Source organism: Coturnix japonica, chromosome 4 (genome assembly GCF_001577835.2).
Source record: "Coturnix japonica isolate 7356 chromosome 4, Coturnix japonica 2.1, whole genome shotgun sequence".
NCBI classification, from domain to species: Eukaryota; Metazoa; Chordata; class Aves; order Galliformes; family Phasianidae; genus Coturnix; species Coturnix japonica.
The window spans coordinates 52,532,750-52,558,271 of record NC_029519.1 but is presented as its reverse complement, the minus strand read 5'-3'; the positions used below and the strand labels follow the sequence as shown (position 1 = coordinate 52,558,271).

At 37.1% G+C, this 25,522-nt stretch overlaps 1 protein-coding gene and 1 long non-coding RNA gene across 4 annotated transcripts in view; both read right to left on the bottom strand.

Annotated features, from left to right (window-relative positions):
• Positions 1–25,522, bottom strand: part of BMPR1B (bone morphogenetic protein receptor type 1B) — a 183,804-nt gene that overhangs the window by 103,986 nt on the left and 54,296 nt on the right. Inside the window, exon 2 of one of the 3 annotated variants that reach the window (XM_015862014.1) lies at positions 355–436. The exons of the other annotated variants lie outside the window; for them this stretch is intronic. The gene's annotated coding sequence lies outside the window, so the exon portion shown is untranslated. The remainder of the gene's footprint in view (positions 1–354; positions 437–25,522) is intronic. 3 annotated transcript variants of the gene reach the window in all.
• LOC116653319 lies at positions 21,370–23,552 on the bottom strand. The gene is made up of 2 exons (XR_004306887.1): positions 22,458–23,552; positions 21,370–22,362 (listed from the first exon to the last, which is right to left on the bottom strand). It is a non-coding gene; the product is annotated as an uncharacterized LOC116653319 (long non-coding RNA).

The following is a 25,522-nucleotide window of genomic DNA, read 5'->3' as shown; positions in this document are numbered from 1 at the left end:
GATACTGAAAGGCCACTATCTGGTCTCCCAGAAGCCACCTTCTTCTCCAGGCTAAACAGCCACCTCTTTTTGCCTGTCCTTGTAGGAGAGGCGTTCCATCCCTACGATCATTTTTGTGGCCCTCCTCTTGACATGTTCCAGTAGGTCCATCTCTTTCCTGTACTGAGGACTCTACATCTGAATATAGTACTCCAGGTTAAGTCTCATCAGTGCAGAGGGACAGGATCACCTTCCTTGAACTGCTGACTACACATCTTTTGGAGCAGCCCAGGATATGCTGGGTTTTCTGGGCTGTGAGGGCACATTGCCAGCTCATGTCCAGCTTCCCGTCCTCCACTACCCCTTCCCCCATACCTTTTTCAGCAGGACTGTGCTCTACTCTTCCATATCCCAGCTTGTACTGATAGTATCTTCCTTGACTCCAGCACAGTTTGTACTGCATTTAGGAGGAGAAACCAAAACAAATAATGAAATAGTGAGCATTTTTAAAATTCTTCTATATTTTAACAGTCCCATATGAACCATCAACACTACAGAGCAATCCATAGCCAAGCCCTTATGGAGCAGAGGCTGCTGCCAGAGCAGTAGGAAGCAGGGCAAACTCCACTGGGAGCAGGGAGGGCAATTTGAAAGGTGCAAGTTAAGACAGCTAGTGGACATGCACTGAACAGGACAGATTTGTTCTCTTTCTGACGACAGATCAAGATGAATTTATCAGTGCAGAAAAACTCCACACATGTTCTTCTGTTTCTGCAACTCTGAAAAAACAAGATCATTGCTTCCCTGTTGTTTCACCACTGATGTCTACTACTACTAAAGGGTAAGCATATACTTCAGAACTGTAATTCACTTAGCTAGTTACCATAGCCAGTATTACATGTATATGCTTGATATATCTGTGCTCCTAGCCTACCAGAAAACAATTTATGGAATCTAATAAATTAAAAATGAATTGTCTTCAGAAACCACATATTTCACAAAAAAGATATACTCTTTGATCACAACCCACTGTGCTATTTTCTAATTAATTTTTATACAGAAGTTTGCTATGGCTCCATGAATAGATTTTATACACAAGACTAATCAGTGAATATTTTCTGCTGTGCCTTCGTCTTTTCACCTTCCAACCAAGTTAAATATTCACAGATTTCTAGTATTTATGGCATTGCTTTCAATCTATGTGCCATTCAGCTTATGGAAGCAAACACACATACTTCTCTTTAGCTTTCTTGATCCCAACAGACATATAATAGAAACAAATATATCTAGATAGCTTAAGGACACAATTCTGGACTAGGGGACCATGAAAATGAATTGCTCTCTAGCACTCAATTATTCTTTTGTCTAGTGGAAAACAGAAACAAAAACTGCAAAGCTACCAGAATTACTCAGCCACTATGTATCTCCTCCATGATATTCAGAGACAACAATATCAGATGGCTATATTCCTATGTGAAACAGCAGAACTACCAGCACAGAAGTACATTTCTGTCCTTGAGGAAATGAAGAAAGTATCTCATAAATTCCAATGAATTCCCAGTGAGAAAGAAAACAGCAAATTTAACCTCAGCATCAGGCATCACTGCACAAAACAAAATTCTTTTTGCATACCGTGTGGTCTAGAGACACCAGTTAAGCTCGCAGAGCATCGCTTTAAAAGAAGACCAGAAAAGTGTATCTCCAGAGCAATTTGAGTGCATAAAGATCCTGCCATGGGACAACTGCAGGTCAGCTTGGACATCTCTTCCAGCATTTCTCTGTGATTCTGTAATGACTTTTTTAAAAAATTTAAAATTTAGAATTCTTTGTTCTATGCAGAAACCACGTCCAGAAGCATTAGTACACTTTGATACTGGTTTCCTATAGACTGATGTTGCAATGAGAAAGGAATATACAGAAATTTAATGAAAGTATTGGTGTATGGAGTGGACTTTTTTTCTTTTCTTTTCTTTCTTTTTTTCTTTTTTTGTTTGTTTGGTTGTTTTTTTTTGTTTGGTTGGTTTTTTGTTTTTTTGTTGTTGGTTTTTTTTTGGCACATACAGACCATACAAGACCCTTTATGTTAAATGCTTAAAAATGAAAGTCAGTTCTATAATACAGACAGGAAGTTAATGCAATGTGAACCACATTGGAATAATGGGACACAGGTGGTTGGAATGGGTACAAAAAAGCACATAGATGGCCAGCCATGTACACCACAAATTGAAGCCTGCAGCTGATTATAACTTCAGCCTTCCAAAAGAAAGAATGGCCGTACACTATACAGTAAATTGCATTGATGTAAACATCTTGGTATCTTAACAGTAAGGAAAGGGTGGGGAAAGAGTACTTATAATTTACTTGTAACTAATGCAATCTCATCCATTCATGCTGACTGTACTTAATTAAGAAATATAGTGGTACAGGGCATTATATGCAAACATTTTAACTCTTGACCAGGATAAGACCTGTGCATAACAGGCGTGGTTCATTCCCCAAGCAGAGATGGAATTTACTTCAAATGTGAATGATACTGATTCAAATGTTGCAGGACAAAATTGTCAGTTGAGTATAATTAATAGAAAGCAGAACCACAGAATATCTGTTATTCAGTAAATAAGTCAGTAGTTCAAATACACTTAAAGTTTAGTAATGTAGTTTGTGTCTCTAAAATTCCTTCATTTACTAATCTGTTTATTGCTAGACAGAAGACTAATGTCCTTATAGAAAAGGATTATGTACAAAGCACATTTAAACTTGAACAAAACTTTCTCAGATGAAAACAAACATGTTGGAGTGGTGTTTCTTTAAAGTAGAGTATATGCAACTAAGAAATGGTAATGATCAGCCTCAGGGAAAGAAGAAAGTTCCCAAGCATCAGTGACATTGGATGTGTGAAATCAAAACCCTGAAAAAACACAGGCCGAATCATAAGCTTTGTAGCCACAGCTATGTCTATCAATTGCAGAAGATACAGTGACAACAGGTAATTCAAAGCCTATGTCCAGGGCTTTGTAGATTCGCATTTTATAAAGGCACCCATCAAAACGTGACATAAGGACAATATACTTATTTTAGCAGTCTTTGTCTCCTACAGAAAGACTTTATTGCAGCATCTTACTTTCTCTTACTTCAATGGCAATAAAGATCCAAAGTACGCATAGTTTGAGAGCTTTTTCTTTTCCACTGCTACAGTCATTTATCTGTGTATATTTCATTGTTTGTTGATTTTGTCTTTTTTTCTTCCTTTTTATATGAAAAACAAAGTCTTTGTGGTACATACTATAAAAATTAAAACAAACAAACAAATTTAGACAGAACTTTTAAGAAAGCAGTCAGAAATCTGTAAAACCATGAAGAATGCTGGCAAACAGAGAACTGAGCATCTTGGAAGTTAAAATTAAATGGAACCAAAAGTTACGGTTTTAAGATATTAATGGGGTAAGAACAAGAACCAGAGTCAATACCATCCAGCTGACCTATAATCTAAACACAGACATGTACAGCCCTATTTTTCTTTTTATTATAAAGCTAAAAATACAAAACATTGATACACTGTAGAACTGAAGAATTGAAAAAGAAATCCATAAGATGCATATGTAACACCTATGGAAGTTGCCAGTAACACTGACAATATATTTTCTAATAGTAAACAGCCTGAGAGAGCTGACTGACATTTACTGCAGTAAAAGAATACATCTAAAGTAAGTCCCATGTGAAAAAGGAATCAAAAACATCTGCTAAGGATGTAAACTGTTTCTTAGCTGACATCGGATGTGGGAAGCTTCCAGTGTATCAGCTCAGAGCTTGCCAGCAGGTGTTGCTGCAATTATTCACAACAAGTAGAGGTGATATTTCCCAAAGAATGGAGATGATAGGGCCAAGAAATATGGCAAGCGTGATACCATCAGTGACTGAAGTGTAAGTATTTCTCACAGATTCTCAGAGGATCTGAGTGGCAAAATATTTTAAAACAATCCGCTGGGGCCTAAAATTTTACCAGTGATACCCACATGAAGTAATATCCTCCTTCATGAAAGATGTTATTGAAATCTCTGAAACAACCTGATTTCTACCACACTGCTCTACTATGGAGCCACATCTCGCCTTGACAGAAAAGAAATGCAGAAACAACAAACTGAGTAGTATTACCAGTACATATTTGATTGTATGCATGTATTTTCAACAAATGTGAACTTGTTAATGCTGAAGTTCATTATAACTTAGATAACTGAAAACATACTTAGCTTTGATGCACTTCGTCATTTCTTTCTTTCCTTTACAGGCATTTTCAGCATTTTTTTTCTTTCAATATAGCTATTTTCCAGCTTATCAGTCATAAAGCTGATCTCTAATATTTACAGGCAGGTTTCTAAATACACTTTGAGTACTTGGTCATGCTGACTACATGTGTGATATTCTCCAGCTGGGCAAAGAGGCTGGAATTACATTGTAGATCAATACAAAACACAGCTTAAATTTACCTAATCTTAAAATATCTCCTTTATTCCCATTAATGAACTGTACCTTACACACTCTGCACTTCAGAGTTTTAGGTAACATTATCAAAAGTATGTCTGCTCTATGATATGCACTCCAGTCTAACTCAACTATTCCTTGCTCACTCATCATTGTAAAAGAAATCAGAGCTTGCTTTTGATTTCTATAAATCATTCATCTTTCTAATTACCTTGAAATCTAGATAAGAAGTCTATTGAAGAATCAAATTTGACATTATAGGACTGGGATCACTAAATTTCTACTCATAAAAAAACAACAACAAAAAAAAAACATTGGGGAATTTTTCATACTGAACTGCATTGTGATCCTTGATTTGCAAACTTGCTAGGGTCCCAATGGACAGTTTTACTGCCATCTTCAGTGGGCTTTTTGTCAAAAACATGGCTGTCTGTCATTTAAATAATGCCCTTCATTTCATGGAAAAAGAACTGAAAAGAGATATCAACCTTTATTTCATTTTATTTCAAGAGCTAGGCTGATGCCCTCAGTCAAAAGTATGGGCTTATTTTGAGATATGATCTAGATGTCTGCCCTTAGGACCCAGAGCCCCCTTTTCCTGGGCACATTTTTACATAACACTAGCAGTTGCAACATGAAGGAACCTATCACACAAATACAGGTGGTATAATTACACTGAAGTTCATTTTACTTTTTTACAATTAATTTCCTATAATTCATATGCTTAGCACTATATGCTCAAGTCAGTTATTCTAAGGTTAAAAGGCACACATTCCTTCTGTGCTCAGAATAAGTTACTTAACACACTCTCTGCTTTCACCACAGAACACACAGTTTACCATTTTCCTATAGGAAGGATGCATTAGCAAAAACTTTAAAATCTTCTCAAGATGCAAACTGCTATATAAGTGGTAGAAAATATTCTAAAGACATCTGAGAGTAGAAAAAGATGCTAACTGGCACAAATATTCAAAACTACCTGTAAGAGAAATAAAACCAAATACATCAAGTAAAGAATAAAAAGTGGTTTTGCAGAAATGACAAAAAGAAATTCAATACTTATCTTACAATTAAACTATGAATCTTAAGAAGATGAATCTTATGAATCTTATGAATCTTATGAAGCTTAAAACAAACTAACAAAAAATTAAAATTAAAAAAGCTAAAAGATTTGTTTTTCCTAAGAGCTCACTTCACAAATCATACCTGAAGTCATGCTGCATTCCCTCTTCCCCATATTAGAAAACAATTAACAATTTTGTCAATCAACAAAATCACAATAGATTTCAGCTCATTTTCTCATGCAATTATAGATCCAATAACAGGAAAAAAAAAAAAAAAGTCATTGCTGTTTATTTTTGAACTAAAGAAAGCAGATACATCTTGGAATAGAGATGGATTTTAGATCTCTGGAGAAAATGATAGCATTTGTACACAGTCCTTTTCTGACCATATATGCACTTTACAAACAATCTCCCTATCACAACATCTTAGCTGGACTAAATCAAAACTGGGAAAATGTCTGCATTTCAAAGAATATCGCTTTCCAGTCACATGCATTTCCTCCCACGAACTACTGAAAATAGCTGCAGAAAAAACATTTGACTACTGGCAGATACACAACAGCATTTGGTGATTTAAGAAATCAAGATAATACCAGCTATATGAAACCTCTGTTATTATGAAATAAGTAGTATCTTTAGTCTAACTATGCATATAAAATAAAAATCTTGCATCATGCATGTACCACTCAATCTTTTTTGTAATCACAGCTGGACAGCTGGAGAGGCAGCAGGAGCCAGCAATTGGTACCACTACTGCAGCTCATGCTGCTTTGGGAGGATAGACTAGGAGCAGAAGCAATAGGACTAAAGGGAACTGAGGAAACGAAGGAAAAGTGCTCTGAATAAGGAGAGTAACGCCAGGTTTGAACATGACTTGAAGCCTAATTGAGACAAGGCAGCCATGAGCAAATGTAAGCATAATCCTCTCAGTTTGCTGAGAAGGGATGTCAAGCATTGGAACAGGCTCCCCAAAGCTGCTGGAGTTCAAGAAGTGTTTGGACAACACTTTCAGAAATAGGGTTTGAATTTTGGGTGATACTGTATGGAGACAGGAGTCAGATTCAATGGTCCTTATGAGTCTTTTTTAGTTTGGGATATTCTGTGATCCCGTGATACAGCCTCAAGGATAAATGGACCCAACTCCATAACCACAGGGGCCACTTCTAAATGCACTTGCCTCAGTTAAAGGCACGTAGCATCTGAGGAAGAATATTATTACACTCAGAGAAATTAATTAGCAGAAGAAAGGGTTACAGGCTCAATAATTCATGCATCCCACATTAATGATTAGCTAACTGAACTACCCATGCAATTGGTAATTTGATTGGCTGCAGAAGAAAAGGCACTCTACAAACCTTGAAAGATTTTAGCAGAACTGTGTGCCCCAGGTCACCCTGTTTCCCCCTCCCTTTACTATCTTATTGTACTTTCCAGCAAGGTCCTGACAATAAACACAAATATATGTTTCAAGCTTAGCAGACAAAACTCTTGCTGTCTTGCTGTATGTAAGGACAAGCTATTGTAGTGATGAAGTAAAGGAGATGCAGTAATGGAAATCTTTGGGGGGGGGGGGGGGGAGGGGAGTGGTTATCAAATAGCCTTATTCAATTACCACCTTTCATTTGTTTAACCATGGTGACTAACACTTTGGGTGCACCCATGAGTACTAAAAGGAAGCAGAAAAACATTCCTAGGAAGTTGAAGTTGTTATTATTTATGGTTTGGGGAAAGAAATGAATGATCTGCTAAACAGTCTAGATACTGAAATGTAATTTTCCAAATCAAAGCACTAAGACAATGTGCTAGTTAATTAAAAATCACACTTTACACTTATGCTTTCTGAAGTGGGATGAAATGCAGTAACAATAATTCACTGCCTTATTTTAATTTTAATAGAAACCATGGTCCCACTTCAGTGCTCTGGCAACAACTGCAAAGTTTAAGAAAAGGGTATGCTGACCTCAAGAGAAAGTTTTCAAACATACTGGCCTACAAGCCAAGTAACAATTCACAGCAAAAGATTAAGAAAAAATGGAATACTCTGTCCCTTGCTAAAATAAATGTATTCTTGAGTGTCATTTTGACAGAGAAACCTGAAGACTCTTGGAACATGGTGGCTATCTAGTTATTTCTCTGCACAGTTCATGTTTTCAGCACCAGTGTTTTGCTGAGGCTGACTATGGTCAAATATGCCCATGCGAGCCAATACCAAAGACAGCATCTAAACTAAGTAGTACATTAAAAGCTTTAACCTTTCTCAAACCTATTTTATGCAAATATTAAACATTTCAAATAATTTAGAAACAATATTAGATAAGAAATTCACACTTTTTTTTTAACCATTATGTGCAAGATTAAGCCTTCTTCATGCTCTAAGTTATCACATTTCATTTTATAGACTAAGAAAAATTAAAAAAAACTCTTCATGCTACAAGTGTTATTTCTAAACAAACACTAATGAATGAACATATGTCATTCTCACCATTCCAGGTCTGCCTAAATGAGCACTGGCAGTTAAATAAATAAATCTTGGTCATACAAGACTGGACTTCCTATGTGTAGGGAAAAATTGATAAAGGTCAGTGACCAAGGGACATGGCATCCACACAGACACATGTAAGCATGTGTCATTGGATGCGCACCTGCTCTCAATCTGAGCAGTGTTTCACATGGACCTTAAGTGCTCTTCTCATATCCATAAATTATATTATTGATAAAACCATTTTAAATGAAATGTCTTCAGACATAGGGTAAATTCAATAAGAAGAGGATTGGTAGACTTTTGCAAATACAAATCAAACTGCAAGAATCCCAAGAATTTAAATTTATTTAAATTTGAGATATTTTTTCCATTCAAACTCTTGAAGATACCAAGATCTTTCAAAAACATTTTCTCAAAAATCACAGATGGAAAAAGAATATATTTCAGCCTGCCCTGACTTCAGGAATTTGCACAGAAATTAGTATTGTTATCATAATAGACAGAAGGACTTAGTAATCTAGATGCTAGAAGAGTTACAGTATGTATAACCAGGAGATGACTCCTCAGTCCCATACGCATCTCAGTACATGCACAGAGAGGAACAGATTTGAAGCTTGAGAAGCTCACAGCATTTTATAGGCTACTGTGGGAAGTGCCCAGCTACAGTAGGGAAAAGTGAGGGCCCACAATTACAAAATGAATCAGACAAACTCACACAAGATTAAACTTCAGTCATTCACTACTCACATCTGTGCTCTCTATCAGATATATTCTACTTTACATAGTAGTCTTCATCATTCTGTCCTGAATAGAAACTCAGTCTCAGATCCAAGACATCTTCACAGAATTGTAGGGGTTGGAATGGATCTCCAAAGATGGAGTCCAACCCCCTTGCCAAAGCAGGTTCCCTACACCAGGCCACACAGGTAGGCGTCCAGGCCCATCTTGAATATCTCCAGAGAAGGAGACTCCATAACCCCCCTGGGCAGCCTGTTCCAGTGCTCCGTCACCCTCACCATAAAGAAGTTCTTGCGCACATTCACGCAGAACTTCCTATGCTCTAGTTTCTAATTTTAATCTTTCCTGATTAAAATTTCTTCCAAAGAATATGTGTCATGAGTAATCCTCCCATCCTGACATATCAACACTTACATAAGAAATGATGTCAAAAAGGACAGTCAACTCCCTATTTCCTCCACAATACAACACCAAATCCAACAGGAACTTTTATTCATGTGTTAGGACTCCAAAGCACTATATTCAACCAAAGCATTCACCTTTTCTATGAAGTTAACTTTACAAATATACACAATTTATTTTAATCAACTCTATTCCTCCTTTCTTTTCTTTGGATAGTTTTTTTGGCTTAGGCCATAGTCTCACTGACAGTATGGCATATCTTCTTTTCCTCTTTGTTCACCTTTGACATTCAAGCAATGAATATAAGCTGCATCCAACTCCAGATATGGCATGACCACAGAGAGGCACAGCCACGACCATTGCCACCCACACATGATCTTACTGAAAACATTCTGCTATTCGTTTTGTGGTTTTGGCTCCTGTTCCATTTCATTTCTGATTTTACTGATAAGACACTACCACTTTGGAGATCTGGAGGTTGATGTGGGTGCTATGAGGGCTCACATTCAATTCCTTGTGTGGTGTTCCGGCTCATCTTCCTGAATTTTCAGAGCCCAGGGATGTTACAAGAGTAAACATTGATTTTCCAGTGAAATAAATGCACAGGAAATAAGTGCACATGTGAACACTGGTAAGTCTATCTTGAAGGAAACAAGAGGAAGGAATCTGATTCTGAAATATAGATATATCTTCACTTCTGCTCCAATAATAAAAGGGTGACATCACAAAAAAATAATCCCTGTTCTTGCCAGTGCAGTCTTCCTAGACATCAGTTCGTAAAATCTCTGAAAGAAAATTAGAAACCCTCTCAGCCCTGGAGTTCATCCTTCCCTAGCATGTAATCAGTGGACAACTCCCCCAGATATATTAACAACAGTCAGAGTCCCAGCACTAACTTCTGCAATACCCAATGATGTCAGAATTCCTACAGACACATGCACTATCAAGGCAGTACGTGACTTTTCTCACTCAAACCCCAGCAGATAATTGGACTTTCCATGAATAATCCCAGCTATCAGAGAGAAAATCTCAGCCTCTGCGGTGACCTATTAGCACAGAGTTCACTGATCAGTAGGATAACATGTCATTAAAGCACCTCTCTGAGGGGCTTAGGAAGGGTCAAGAAAACTCCATCACAAAGAACAACTACACAGTCCATGTGTGATTATACCAAGACATTTAGAAACAGGTCAAATTATGCTCAAAGACTATGTGTTTCCCTGTGGCTGGACATCTGCAGTCCTGACATTATTCTCCACAGCTTCCTATGGATGTCACTTGAATAAGCAAAATAAAAAATGTTTTTCTAAATTATATGGGAAAGCAAACAATCCATCTCATTGTAAGATTGGGCAGATAACATTATACACTAGCTACTCAACTCGCAATTTATGGACCCTGGTTAAATATGTGGTTTACCAGCAGTTAAGCCACATTAACATAGAATAATGACATACACACAGGCATATATTCTTCTGTACTGAAGAACAGTTGAAGCACTGTAAGGACCATGTAAATTCTCCACTGGTAAATAATGGGCCTATAGTAGTAAGGGGCACAGCAATAGTAAAGATAATAATAGTAAAAACTGTCAAGGCTGCAATCACGAAGGGGCATGCAGTCATAACAATGAAGTTCTGAAGAAGTAGAGTAATGCCTATTAATCTACTCTGTGCAAATACACCATGTTAATTCATTTTTCAACAACACTACTTTGTCTCACTTCTTAATAGCTGCCTTTGCCAACATACTAGACCAAAGAACAGCCATGCTGTTTTCCAGCAGAAGCACAGATAAATCTGGGTAAGAATGGGAAAAAACAGGAAGTTACAGCTTGCATATATCATTTATTTATAAACCTCAAAGAAATGTAACAGTGCTGCTCTTTATACTTCCATAAAATTCTGTACTTAAGAGACAGATGGTTTATGTTTTTGTATTCTGTTTTTATTTTTCACAATGCTCATGTAACTGGAATAGCTCCATCTCTCTTCATAATGAGAGAATTTCTGAGTAGATTAATTTTATTAGTGTTAATTGTTCATATAACACAGATTTCTTTCTTGCTTATTGCACAATGCAGAGCAGCTTCTTAACACTTCTAGTGTTTGTGGTAGTGTTTTAACACAGAATATATGATATACATAGGAAATAAAGATCATTAAATATATACGTGTTTTTCTATAGGTTTTCCATATAAATTGCTTTTTTTTTTTCTTTCTTTTTTCTTTTTTTTTTAACCTGGAAACCACCTCTGTTCTTATGCTTTGCTTGGTAAGTCTTAAAGCTACAGACAGCAGCTCATATTACATGCCCTGTGTGTGCAAAATGCTGCTGCTAACAAGTAAAGTTAAGGATCTAACATGAGCCCTATCTCGCACTTCCTCGTACTTGTTAGTCTGAACCTCAGGCTTAAAGTTATTCTAACACAATTTTGTTTTCAACACATATTCAGTATGTGTCTAACACCCTCTGGAGTTGCAAGCCACCCTCCCACTCACCCCCAAAAATCTTCAACCAATGCCAAAGTCTATATTTTCCTAAGTTAAAGAAGTAATTCCAGGGCTGTCAACTGATAAATTTCATTGAGGGAAATGCTGTGTTCTTTAAGCAACACATTAATCTTCTCTGAGCTAACCATAGTAAACATAAAAGTTGAATTGTACAGATTTCACATGTTGCTGCCAGGAGAGAGTTGTAGAAGAATTATCCCCTTTTTAGGTAACCTGGCTTTTAAAATTACACCCCAGAATATGCAAACAAAGAAGACTAATGAACTCAGCAGCCTGTGTGAGTTGAGGAGGCTGTTGAAAAAGATACTGTGAGTAATGGAAAAAGGTTCATTTTTCAAAAGCCATATGTAGCTGCCTGTGTGAAGGTGGGCGAGGGGGAATCTTGCTTGCACCTTGGTTATAACAGTTAGCTGTAAACACTCATTTCCCTTCTGTTATCAGGAAACATCCTCCAGGGACGCATGTTTTTTGTCACCTTTAACAATGCAAGAAAGCAGGGATTTTCCTCTCCTAATAGCCCATTTGCCTTCACAACCTTTATTTTTTAAAAAATAAAAACCAAGATCTGAGGTACGTGACATCCGTTAACTACTGTCCTAACTTCTCAGAAATACACAGTTATTGCAACATTAACTCTGAACACCTTATGCAAGAACAAACAGAAGTTTGAGCAGATATTTTTCTGATTTTCAGCTACTAAAAACTGTGCATGTACGACAGCAGGCTTATCATGTAAGTACAACCATCTACATACATCAAGAAACAGATACTTGAAAGCTCAGCCTAGACACTGCTGAGCACCCATGTTCTAAATGACCCACACCACTTGCAACACCATGCAGGGGAAGCAGTGCATGCACTTCTGATGCTAGCTGACCTTTTCAGGCATGTTGCTAATTGAAGAATCAACCTGGTATTCCTGTAACCGTAGACAAAATCACTGCACACAGAACATCTTTACACAGCAGGCAGTGCTACACTGTACCCAAAAGACAAACTGAGCTCCAGCTTACAGATGCTATGCCCTCAATGGCAGCAAACTGGCTAGGACAGTGGAGATTAAAAACAAAAACAAACAAAAAATACAACCAACCAAAAAACAAAAAAAAAACAAAAAAACACAACACTGAATCAATTACTTACCCACAAAACTCTTGTTTTAAATCTGTTGCTTCCACATGGTCATAATGCACAGCAGGACCACTATAATTCGCCAAGAGAAGTTTAAGCTTGACAAGGGGGATTTATTTTCATGTTATTTAACTGACAAGAACCCGAGATAAAACTGCCTTCAGTTCAGCCAAGATTTCTCCTTCACTCCCTCCCCGCCTCTCTTCCCAGGACTGCCGTGCAGTGGTCTATAAATATTGGCCCCAACACTTGCTCAGCACTCGCCCTGCCCGTGGCACAGACCTGTGTCACCATACACCGCAGCATAGCTGGGATGAAGTTCTCAGCTGCTCAGACAAAGCCATGGATTGGCTCCCGTGCCTGCAACACTGCCTGCCTGGAAATACCTTTCTGCTGCCAGCCTTACAGATGCTGCGGCCATTCCCAGAGGCCCAAAGCAGGCACAGAATGGTAATTATAAAGCTTGCCCAAAAAAAAGAAAAGAAAAAAATACTGCGTTTTGAAAGCAGGTGGGGAAGAAAAAAACGGGGAGGAAGCACTTTCGTTTCAGCTGAGCAGCCTAATCTTTCCCACACTGCAGCACACACCTAAATATCATTTATCTACAGTTATAGGTTCTAATTCCCAGATTACGTGGATATCAAAAAGCTCTGCAAGCACGCTTCCTATAAAAATGAGGTCTCCAGAATAGAAAAGGTGTATTTTTCATCAATAACTCAAGGCACATATAGTAAGATTACATACATATTTTCAGTGTGATGAAATATACACATTAATATTGCCTCATATAATTTCTGTTAGTAGTCGGATATTCTACGCCTAGCATCTTTTGTAACAAACAGATGAGTAAGCATGAGACATCACTGAGGGTAGGAATCTACAGTCCTACTTTACAGTTTGGTCTTCAAAGTTCAAAAAACTTCCCAAACCACAGAATCATCATCTCCTGCCCATCTCCATGAACCCCCTGAGAAACTGCTGCCAAGTGATGGGTGCCTTGCAGTTGAAAGCAAAGAAACAGAAAAGCAGCTGGCAATACTACCACCAGCAACTTTACATTTACTGCCTGCCCTTGGTGAATGCAGAGTATCACAAATATAAATAAGTGTCTTGCCTATAATAAACTCACATGGCATAATGGGAGGTGCTCATCCAAATAAAATATAAAAAAAATAAAATACAGCATCTAACTGCTTTAACTATTAAGAACTGCTGGACTTTGGTTTTATTTTAAGATCAGTGTTCTTAACGTGGCTTATGAGCATGAGATTTTCCTTACCCTTTACACTTTCCCCAGGATTTTATATATATGTAAACTCAAGTCTATTCCAGGGCTTACAGGACCATCAAGCTTACGTGAATAAAGCAAATTTGTAGACACCAGCACAGATCAACACAGCCCACTGGTCAGCATTCCATAATGTTACCACCAGTGTCATGCCCAGTGCTCACCCATTCAGTTGAAAAAATACCAAATGTAAACAAATAAACAAAGCACAACAACAAACAACAACACATTTTTACTACTTACAGCAACAATAGCTTTCAGAAATACTCCTAGTACTTTGTTTGTAGAATTAGTGTTCTCCTATTTTCATATGTATTTTCACTCTATCGCTTGAAAAACTAAGCTTACTGTTAATAATATAATAGTACCAAAACAGACTTTGTTTACATGGGGTTTAAATCAGCTTAGAAGCCATTCATTACTGACACAGAAACCTTTTGTCTTTAAATGAAAGTACATTTAAAGAACAGGTGCAAAGACTTCAAGCTAAGCTGTTCATCACAAGTTTCTTGGTGATAAAACTTCTGTGCAAAAAACTGTGCTTTTTCTCTTTAATTTTACATAAGAACAAGATTGTAGCCCATCAAGTCAGCAACTTGGCTGATGGCTGTTACTGTATCACTTACGCCCAAAGTCTTAAAACACAATCTGATTAGACCTAGATCTAGGTTATACTGCAAGTATTAATCAAACATAAGAAGCTTACTTAAAATACTCCAACAGCAATATAAATTTCGAAAGGATGTAACAGTTAGATAAACATAATCCCTGCAACACTTCAAGAACTATATTTGACTATATACGGACCAGTTCAGTTCCAAAACACCCTTTTAGCAAGATTAATAACACCAGCTTCACAATCACGTAAATGGAGTGATAAACTGAAAAAAAAACCTGCTGATTAATGTAACTTGAAAAAGAAAACCATTAATGTGACAGACTCAAGTTATTTGGAAAGAGAAAAAGGAATGCACCCATCTGTAAGAATTGTATTATAAGGAAAAAATTATTTCCGCTAATGCCATAAAGTGGGAGATTGTAGCCGATACTGAGATCCAAGTTGTACCCAGAGCCTTGGATTTGTGCATCTGTATATAAAAAATATAATAATAATTAAAAATAAAATAAAATAAAAAAGTCTAAATAATGAAAAATATTTTAAATACTCTGTGGATTTTAAAAGCACCTCATTCTGATTTCTTTTATTACAACAGTTATGATTCATGCTAAAAGTTCAAATTGCGCATTTATGAATAATGGCCTTGTTTTTCTGCCACTTCCTCCAAAACCCTGAAATTCCTCCAAAATTAGAAATTTCAGATCTCGTATACAAACATCACAGAACTGAACTTTTTCTGTATAGGCAGTAAACTTGTTTCCTAGATTAAAACTAGAAGTCAGTTGAGTGTCTCACACTGTAAACGATACCTTATTCACCCATTTAACTGGAAAGACATAAATCCTCCTCAAATCTATCTGTAGTTTCCCCTCTGATTAGTAAATGCTTTGAAAACATGGAGTTTGTTCTCTGAGAAGATGACTAAAGCAAGACTGAATGATATGGTATTCTGTAGTGTTACCTTTCAACCTGCCAAGAAAAATCCCAAAATGAGCACCCCTGAAGGCCTTCATAGTATATTAAAACCTTAGACAAACCTATACTAACCACACAAGGTTAGTAATGTCTGTCCTCTAGACTGGTGCATTTTCAAATGTAATGTTTGCATGGAGTTCACAATCTTCAACACAGCCTATTCTTGTGTATATTTCACAGCATGAAAGCTGATCAGCTGCGGAGACACTCCTGAATGTGGCTTCAGTTTGCTCTCATGTAATTTAAAGAACTTAAGAACACTGCTGGAAACTATCAGTTCTTCCACATATTTTCTGATTCAACTCAAGTAGCCATTCAATACTACACATACTGTCTACTGAATTACATTAATCTTCAACAGTTCTGGAACTGTAAGTTTGAGTCTACAAGTTAAATAATGTTTCTTCCCATCAGGAGGTTTCTAATAGCTTATACATTTACAGGAAAATAAGACATACCAAGTATCTTCCTAGTGGCTTTGAGAACTAGGGAACAAATTCTCTATGTTTACTCAGCGAACATCTACTTCCCTTAGTGCTCTTATACTGTATGTGATATCCACCCTCCGAAATAAATAAATAAATAAATAAATAAAAGGGACCTGATCAATCACAATAGAGCCACTTAGGGGCAACCCCACACTGAAGTTAACTACTCTCTGTCTCCTTGAGCGACAGTCTATGAAGTCTCTAGCCTGGCCTGAATAGCCCACTGGTGCTATGATGAGTTCTCATGAAAACCTTCAAGAATCTAGCACAGAAATTCTGCAAGAACATAATAAATAATTCACGGCAGACATTTATAGCTAGAAATAATGAAAGCGAATTATGTTACAGATGTTAAATAGTAAGATCTTAGTCTCAGTAAGCCAGAAGGAATCAGTTAGCCCCTGATGATGTCATTTCTTCACTTCAAAGACCACTAAAATTTGTGGAAATTATTGCAAGGATTTTGTCATGCAATAACAGGACTGTCTAGAAATTGTGAAAATTCATTTCTGCTTCATAGGTGCATTCCATCTCAGGAAAATTAAAATCAGTTTGAACTGGATGATCTCATGCTGAAATAAATGATACTTGTTCACTCCTTGCCTCCTTATTTATTGATGCCTAGACAGACTGAGAATTCACATCTGTTCAATCAACACAGAAATGGATATGACAGTAATGAATCAGTTGTGTAGTGAAGCATATATTGGGAAGACACCATTAGACAATATATAAGAACAGAAGCTGTTAAAAATAATTCAGCTGTCAACCATGTCATGTTACATTCATTATGAAGACGATTAGCAGGGGATACATTGCAAGACTGAAGACTCTATGCCTCCAAAAAGATCATTTGAAAAAAAAGAAAAAAATGATTCTATTCTATACGTATTGAAGCAGTACTGAAAATAATATTCTTTCCAAAGTAGTCAATTCCCAGAAGCTTCTGTCAGATTCACTGAAAGTTCATATGGACTCTCTCACAGACTCAGAGAATGATAACTGACCCCAAATATTTTTCTTTATTTAAACTGAATATATTCATTCTTCTACAGATCCCAAACTAACTTACCTTACATTAATTGATAATGAGTCTAACACTTCAGTCAAAGCTTTGACATTTTAAACTTAAAAAAGAGAAAGGAAAACCACCTCCAGAATGAGAAGCCCTAGTCTTGCCAACTACTACATTGAAAATTTGGAAAACAAGCAATACAACACTTCAGACTTCCATGTGAAGTGACTCTTGCATACATAGCTGAAGCCATGAAGCTATCTATATTCACATATGCAGCATCCCCCTTCAATTTCTCTCTGGGTGCACGTTACTGCATAGTCACAGGCTATGAATTCTTCCAATAAAATGTGTTTTGGATGCCAGTCAGCAGTGAAGGAAAAGCTAACTGATCTTGTAAAAGATTTTGGTTGAATTTATTAGATAGACACATCACCATTTCCTACAGCTCTTTTGCAAGCTTTTGCAAAGTCTCAAGCACATGAAAAAACACCTGGAGAAACTCTGGAAGGTAGAGGAGGAAAAGCAGAAGGGCAGAGTGAGTTGTCACAGACCGCCAGTGAAAAAGCAAATGTGCAAAATAATGTAATTAACAGAGGTAATTTTCAACACATTAAATTTACAATACATATCTTCCACATATGCTTTCCTTCAGGAATATATACTGACAGGAGCTAATTAGGTGCTGTCATGGAAGGGCACTCTGAAGCAGGTCCTTGGTTTTACAACACAGCATCAATAGATTAGCTATTTCTAAAAGAAAGAAGCATTCAAAAATGGAGAGGAAAGAACAAAACCACAAAAGATCCCTTAATTCTAAATTTCTAACAAAATAATAGGGAAAAAAAAAATCCACAGGCAGTAAACTGCACGCACTGCTCTGCTTATGAAAGATGAAAACCTAAGTCATAGGTATAATAAAAAGTCCAACCCAAGTTTGGACTTCATATTCCTGTGACGCTGGGTTTCTAGCTTCTTCTCCCCCACAGCCTTAATGATTAGCCCAATTTTCACTAATTCTTTTTCCCTTAAGCCAAACATCTTCTCCTTATCTGATCTGACAGGAAAACTACTTTTTTTTTTTTTAACCTCAGCACTAATTAAAGGTTTATTTATGTGTGCTGATTGCACTGTGAATACAAATGAACAGCGAAAAGTGAATTCTAAAATATAACCTCACAGCGTTATCAGCATTTGCTGTGAATTTGTTTTCATCAAATATGCCTCTAATAGTGTTTAGTATGTCAGAAGAAGGCATATTTTAAAAATATACATAGAATTTCCCTTCTCCTTCTTTAGAATATCTATTCAAAACTCCCAACAAGTTCCAAATACTACAATGAGACTTGATCAGACTTCATTCATACTAGCATTATGAACCATTCTAACAATCTTCACACAGAGTGAATTTAGTTTTAAAGGATTTATTCACAGGCAGCTAAAAGTAAAACAAAGCTTTCATTCTAAAGCTTGCTAAAGCCCTGTAAATCCCTCAGTGTAATACATAGGTTGCTCTAAAAGTAATACCTCCTGTTTATTTCCATGGAAGCCACAACAGCTACAAAGAGCACAACGACACTATTTCATAGAGTAAACCCTCAGCTACAAAACACTCTTTTTCAGCATAGTGGCCAACATTAGCTATGCATTTTCACCAGCTATCAAGAAGTGCTCTTCATTTCATGGTGTGACAGCTGTGCATGGCTGTCTGCAACATGGCTTGTCTTTCACATCTCCGTTGCCACTGCTTGAAACATAGCCCCCAGCACCTCACTGTGCTCACATCCACTGTTTGCTCTCCATAGCATTCAGCAAGTATCAGTGAATAGGTGCAATTGATTTTTATTTCTTAACAGATGAATCATAGAACAGCTTGGGTTGGAGGGAACCTCAAAGATCATCATTATCAAGTTCCAACTCCCTTGCCACGGGCAAGGTTGCCAGCCACTAGATCAAATACTTGATCAGACTGCCCACAAGGCCCCTGTAAACAGTTTACGGGCTGGTTCAGCCCGGTTCTGTGACTAGAGGGGCAGAGGGATTTTGCAAAATCCACACCTCCAGAAAAGGGAAACAGGGGACCTCAAAGTAATTAAAAACAGCAGCAATGATCAGTGGAGAAACAAATTAATTTACTAAATATGGTATCAGAATGCAAGATAACACACTATAATACAATAGAATTGAAGCTAATGAATCAAACATAATGAGAGAGTATCTGAAAGCTGTAGGCCTTACAGTAATACTGAAGCGTTGCACACAGTTGGGACAGACAGCAGCGAGGAGATATGAAGAAGAGTGAGGAAGAGAGAAGCCCAATCAGGTGACCTTGCCAGGAGTTACATCTCCTCTCTGACTGCAAAGCCCCCTGGGGAATGTAGTTATTCTTCTTTTCCAGACAGGTACCCGGAACTGGATCATTAACACTTTAACTCCCATTGCACTACACGATGTTATGATGTGGAATACCAGTAACCAAAAATCATAAAACCATGACAGTCCCATCCAACCTGGTCTTAAACATCTCCAGGGATGGGACATCCACAACCACCCTGGTCAGCCTGTTCCAGGATCTCACCAAGAAATTTGATGACACACCTTTGCTTCATACACTCTTCCGTTACAGACACCATTTTGACAGATTGCTCCTCTGGTGCCATCTGTCATATAGCAACAAAACGTAATGGAATATTGGCAGAAAGGTTCAGCCTCTGCTACCATACCACCAACATCCAGCTCTGACATCATGGACCAACATAATAAACTAGGATGCATTGCTTTCGGAGCAGCCCTCAAAGTTGTTGGCATTTTCTTACGAAATCAATGTGACAAAGAATGTAATTTTTTAAAATACAGCCATCCATGACACAGATTTGTCACATCTGAAGAAATACAGGGTTCAAAAGGATACTAATTCTATGACATAAGTAGATCATACTGTGACTTGAGAAAAGCCTTCCTCCAAGCACAATCTGAGGATCAAAGCCTTCAGAACATTGGATCTACTCAACCAACAATACACTGAAAACAGGGGCTGTAGAACCTAATGTTTTGTGTTTGGCTGGAACAAACATGCATTCCTTGTAGGATAATAAATAAATGTGAAATACAGGGTACAACACGAACTCGCATTTTACGAGCATGGCCAGGGGAGTCATACTTCTTAGCTAAACTAGCTGGGAGGGCACTGGGTGTGAAGGGAACACTGAACACACAGTGGGTCCCATCAGAAGCCCATTATTCACTGTTCTCCACTATATTCCCATTTACAGCCATGCTCTCACTCTTTCAGCACACTGTTGCTTACCTTTGGCTCTAAGGTTCTTTGTTTCCAAGTAATAAATACTTAGGGCTCCAGGGAGCTGACAGGAAGATCATACATGACTCCAAAAAACTTTACTGTTGATAGATTATTGTAAGTGCTTATTCACTATTAGCTGAAATGGTATTGACTGCACACTTAATAAATAGGCTATTTGTTCTTTTCAACTGAAGCGATACTGTAACACGACTTCTGAAGAGAAGACCATTAAAAATATAAAGACATCACACAGCAAGCAATTTGGGGAATGTGGTTTCACTTTTCTGTTCATCACAACCCAATCAACAAATGCTGTATCAATAAAAATGCTGCTGCTTGAATAAAAATTGACTGTAGGCCATTTATACACTGTAAGAGTGACCTTGCCATTTCCAACAAATGAGGCACTAATGCAAATTATAACCACATTAGCATAGTCTTATAATACAGAGTAATCATTTTGCTCCTCTCAGGACAAATAAGGCAGTCTTGGCTCTACCAGGGAATATGCTGCCCAGAAGCACTAAGCCAATGACCCCAGTGAATAGCCCGCTTTGCTGCAAACCACCAGCAAGAAAAGGAAGAAAAAAGCACCATCAATGAACAGTAATTAGGAGTAGATAATCTGCAAGGTTCCCAATGAGAAAAAGCACTACATATGTCAGAAATAATACTTAAGTAATTTATTACCATGATGAAAGCCATTATGTCTTGTCAATAATTCCCAATTAGGTTAAAAAAATAACCTAATTCAGTAGGATATTCAAATTTCCCATATGATGCATTTGTGCTAATAAGATGATTCCGAAGAAATCTTACATGAGGCTTGTACTCTAGCACAGTAATACACTATCTGTAAGAATTGGTGATGGCTAAACAATAAACATGACACATGTTTAGGAATGCCTGTTTATTTATGACGTTTTACAGTAGTGCCATTAGAGCACAAATGACATTACAAATAATTCCAGAGTTCTGCAGTCCAATGTCTTTTTTTTCCCTAACATATAAAGAATAACAAGGTCAAAAAGCAGTATAAATTTCAGCTATAATTCGTTTTAAATTTACAAGATTGCTTACTTAAGTGTAGTGAAGTTTTGTCTTCAATGGCAAAGTTTCTGAGAAGTGAGGGAGAATAAAATATGTTACTTTTCCACAAACACATATCTCATAGATGTCTTAGAGGTGCCTCATTTTGCTCCTGATGCAGGACTTCCCTGAACAGCTGGATACCAGCACTCTCAGCTGGATGCCTGATGCTGGACAGCTACAGTACTCATGGCAGAAGCAAAAACAGAGGTAATGATATGCAGTGAATTGGACTTGCTTAAATCAGACTAAATATTTGGGTTAGAGTCAAATTCCTTCTAAAACACATATTGCAGGCATATGTATGATAGAAGATGAGTTCACTGGAGGAGAAATATAAAATAAATAGGATTCCAATACATGGGAAGGACAAACTAACTCCTTAAGTGTTTCTCAGACAAACCTGACTGATTTATTTCCTGCAATCCTATACAACTTACTTTTCCTGAAGAGTTAGTTATTGCAACCAGTATCATACAAACACATGTAGGGATATTTGCTATTCTCACTTCTTTAGATATACTTTAGTCTGGCACCCTCATTCTCTTCACAAAATCTAAACGTTATCACATATAGCGTAATGCAAAAGTCTTCCTATTTAAAATTTAGTGCAACTGGGTCAGATGTTTTCCTTGTCCATGCCAGCAGAAATCCCATATTGATCCTGCTTCCAATGACAGTTACAGAAATACAATTTGTTCCAAACTTCACACCAACTCTTATTACCTCCTGGTGAATCATGTCAGTAACACCAAAACAAGCTTTCATATTTCCAAGGTCTCAAGCCTACGTTCTCTGGCTAGTCAAGATAAAAAAATGCAGAAGGAACATGAGCATGCTGAGTCTAACTTGGATGTGGGATCTTAGCAGGGTTCAAAACTTGCGATTCCTTACCCTGTTTACAGGTAGCCACTGATCCACAACACGTGAAAAGTGGAAATGGAAAAGCACCACCAGCTTCTATTCTGCTTTTTCTTACAAAACAACTCACTGTTTTGTGGTCACAGACCCTCCCAGCCAGAACAGTGACTTCCCTCTGGAAGACAGCTAACATTTATATATGAACAAAATGATTCATCACATTAAAACATGAAAGCAACAAATCAAATATTTTTATACTTGTATTTGTGCCTATTGCCTCTTAACATCATCACTACACACCACTGAGCAGAGCCTGGGCCTGCCTTCTTTACTTCCCCATTTCATGCCAGGGAAAATTCCTCTCATTAGTCAAACATTCACATAATAATTTAATTTTTCCATTCAAAGCAGTTTTCAATCCATATTTTTTTTCCAGTCTTTTAGACAAAGTTTGAGTTTAAAAAAAAAAAAAAAGTTACAAAAATAGGGCAGATGGGCATATGACTAATGAAACTACCACAATAAACTTAAGAAGACATTGAAAATACATCTGTTTAAAACACTGAGCTAGAGAAAGGTAAAAAGAACTATACTAAGAAGTGGTTGACAAAAGATCATTATTCATTCAGTCAGTTATGGATGTTTCCATAGTAATTCCATCTTGGAATTGTTTCCTGTCACTATTCACAACATGCTTTTTGGCAAATGCTAGCTTCTAATGATTAAGAGCCCATGTGCCCAAGTGCTAAATTATTAAAATGAAACTTCAAAGCTTGAGAAATTATTGGCTATTTCCTTTTAAAAACTGTTGTTTAAAAATTCCCTGCTTTTTGCTTTTTTCCTTCCAAAACTTAATCTGCTGGCTACTAGCTGAAAAGAAAACAAGCAGTATAGGAAATGCTGTTCTGAAACCTGCTCCATGTAGTTCCTAACTGATTTTATGACTACACAGCAAGAGCACACAACATGTAGCAAGAAAGCCAATTATGTTGCAGGGGTTTATAAGATGCAGCCAACCACCATCCTTCTCCCTGTAACTACCTATCTGATTAACTGTATTGCTTGTTAACACAAACAAGAAAATTTTCCACAGCATTCCAGGAAGCTGGAAACCTAGCAAAGCATGGCTATAGGCTTTCTTGTAGGGGGAAAAAAAAAAAAAAAAAAAAAAAAAAGGATTCACAGACTCTGTTTCACAATCAATTTCTAGTTTTCAGAAGCTTTGGGGAAACCAGTCTCAGGGCAATTTTGCATTAATATTTCATATATAGTTTCTGGGAAACATTTAGGCTGCAGGAGCCAAAAAAGAAATTGAGCACTCTGAAATTGACGGTCAAGAGGTTTAGCACAAAAACAACCACCTGGGAGGAAGAAAAGTGGCATTTTTTACAGATAGAAAATAACTAAAAATATACATGTATTTAAGTATATGAAATATTTTGTCTTTATACTCTTTATTCTAACAATTAAGAAAATACTTTGCTTATCAGGGTCTTAAATTCATTGAGATAGTTAAGAATAAGAGCACAACATACTGAAAAATGCAAGAATAGAGAACAAGCCCAGCTTCTGTCTAACCTTTTCTTTCTGAATGTTTATGATATACTGTTAGTTTATTTTCCAAAGTTAAACAACATTTCTTCAATTCTTCATTAACCTAAAAGAAAGGTTGCACAAAGATAAGCTACAAATAAGCAAAATTTGAAGAGAACATCCTAAAAATTACATGCAATTCAACCACATCATCTAGAAAAATATTGTACTTTTTTTGTTCAAATGTAAGACAACATAAAAATAAATAAACACAACACCTTACACTTTGTAACCATGAGCTCTGGGACAGATAAATATTTTTAGTCATAACAGCTAGTGATAGGAAGGTGTTTGGGGTTACTTTGTTCTCTTTCAATGAAGGAATGATAGAGTCTAACAGATAAATATCAGATACTTAAACTAGAAGGTTGCAAACCCCCAGAAAATGCCACTGATTAGATAATACATGACTCACTGAACTGACATTAGGCAAAAGCAGCACTTCTATCTCCTCCTAAAAAACAGAAAAAAGATAAAAAGGAAAAGACATTATTTATTATTAGTATCATAGACTCGGCAAAATTCAATGAGACTACAAGATGCATACATTAGAAATCAAGGCAATAGAGTGTTTTTGAATTACTACCACGTGTACCTCAAATTATACTCAGGGAGGCACAAGTTCCAATATTCAGAGTCTCTGTGCACATTACACTGAAGCATAATTTACAGCAGACCTTCCACATTAAGCTTTCATGGTGGTAGCTGTGTGTGTCTCATTACTTTTTCAATAGAGATTTGGATAGCAGTGATTTGTCCCACATACACTGTCCTTACACATTACAGACTGTGATAGTAACAGTGGCCTCCTTATTTGGTCTTTTCCTCTACTTTCTTTTGTCTCCCTACTTGGCTTTTCTCAGCCATATCTGCCAATTATTTGCACCTTGTGTTTTTGGTTGTCTCTGTATATGTAAATAATATACTTTATCTTTTGATTAGCCCTAAAGTATTCAGGCAGTTGGATTTCATGATATTTGTTGGCCCCTTCCAAGTAAACTATTTTATTCCATCTGTATTCCAGCTACCAACCAGTAATTCACACTACATGTACACTGTTTTTCTTCTCCACTGCCTGTGTTTTAACACATGTTCTTAAATCAAGGCTTGAAAGCAAAACTTTTGGCATTTGTCAAGTGGAGTGTGTGGATAGGTCTCTGCATTTTAAGCTTTATTTTGGCTGCAAAACGATCTCCTAACCATGAATGGGGAAATAAACATTGCAGCTGGATTCTCATGTTTGCAAACAATTTTTGATACCTCTTCAGCTGCAGAGAACTATGCTATGGCTGATCACAGCAACTACTAAGAACCAGGCAAGGTGCACTGACTGCATCACAGTCAGGCTGCCTGCCTGTGGGGACAGTGAACAGCAGTAAGAACACAATTGCTCCCACTACAGCAGAACTCAAAGCAGAGAGGGAAGCTTCTACCTTCTTTGCTACAACATGCATGGTAAGGTTCCTTTGTTACAATGTGGTAAAGTATGAGGCTACTTTCAACTT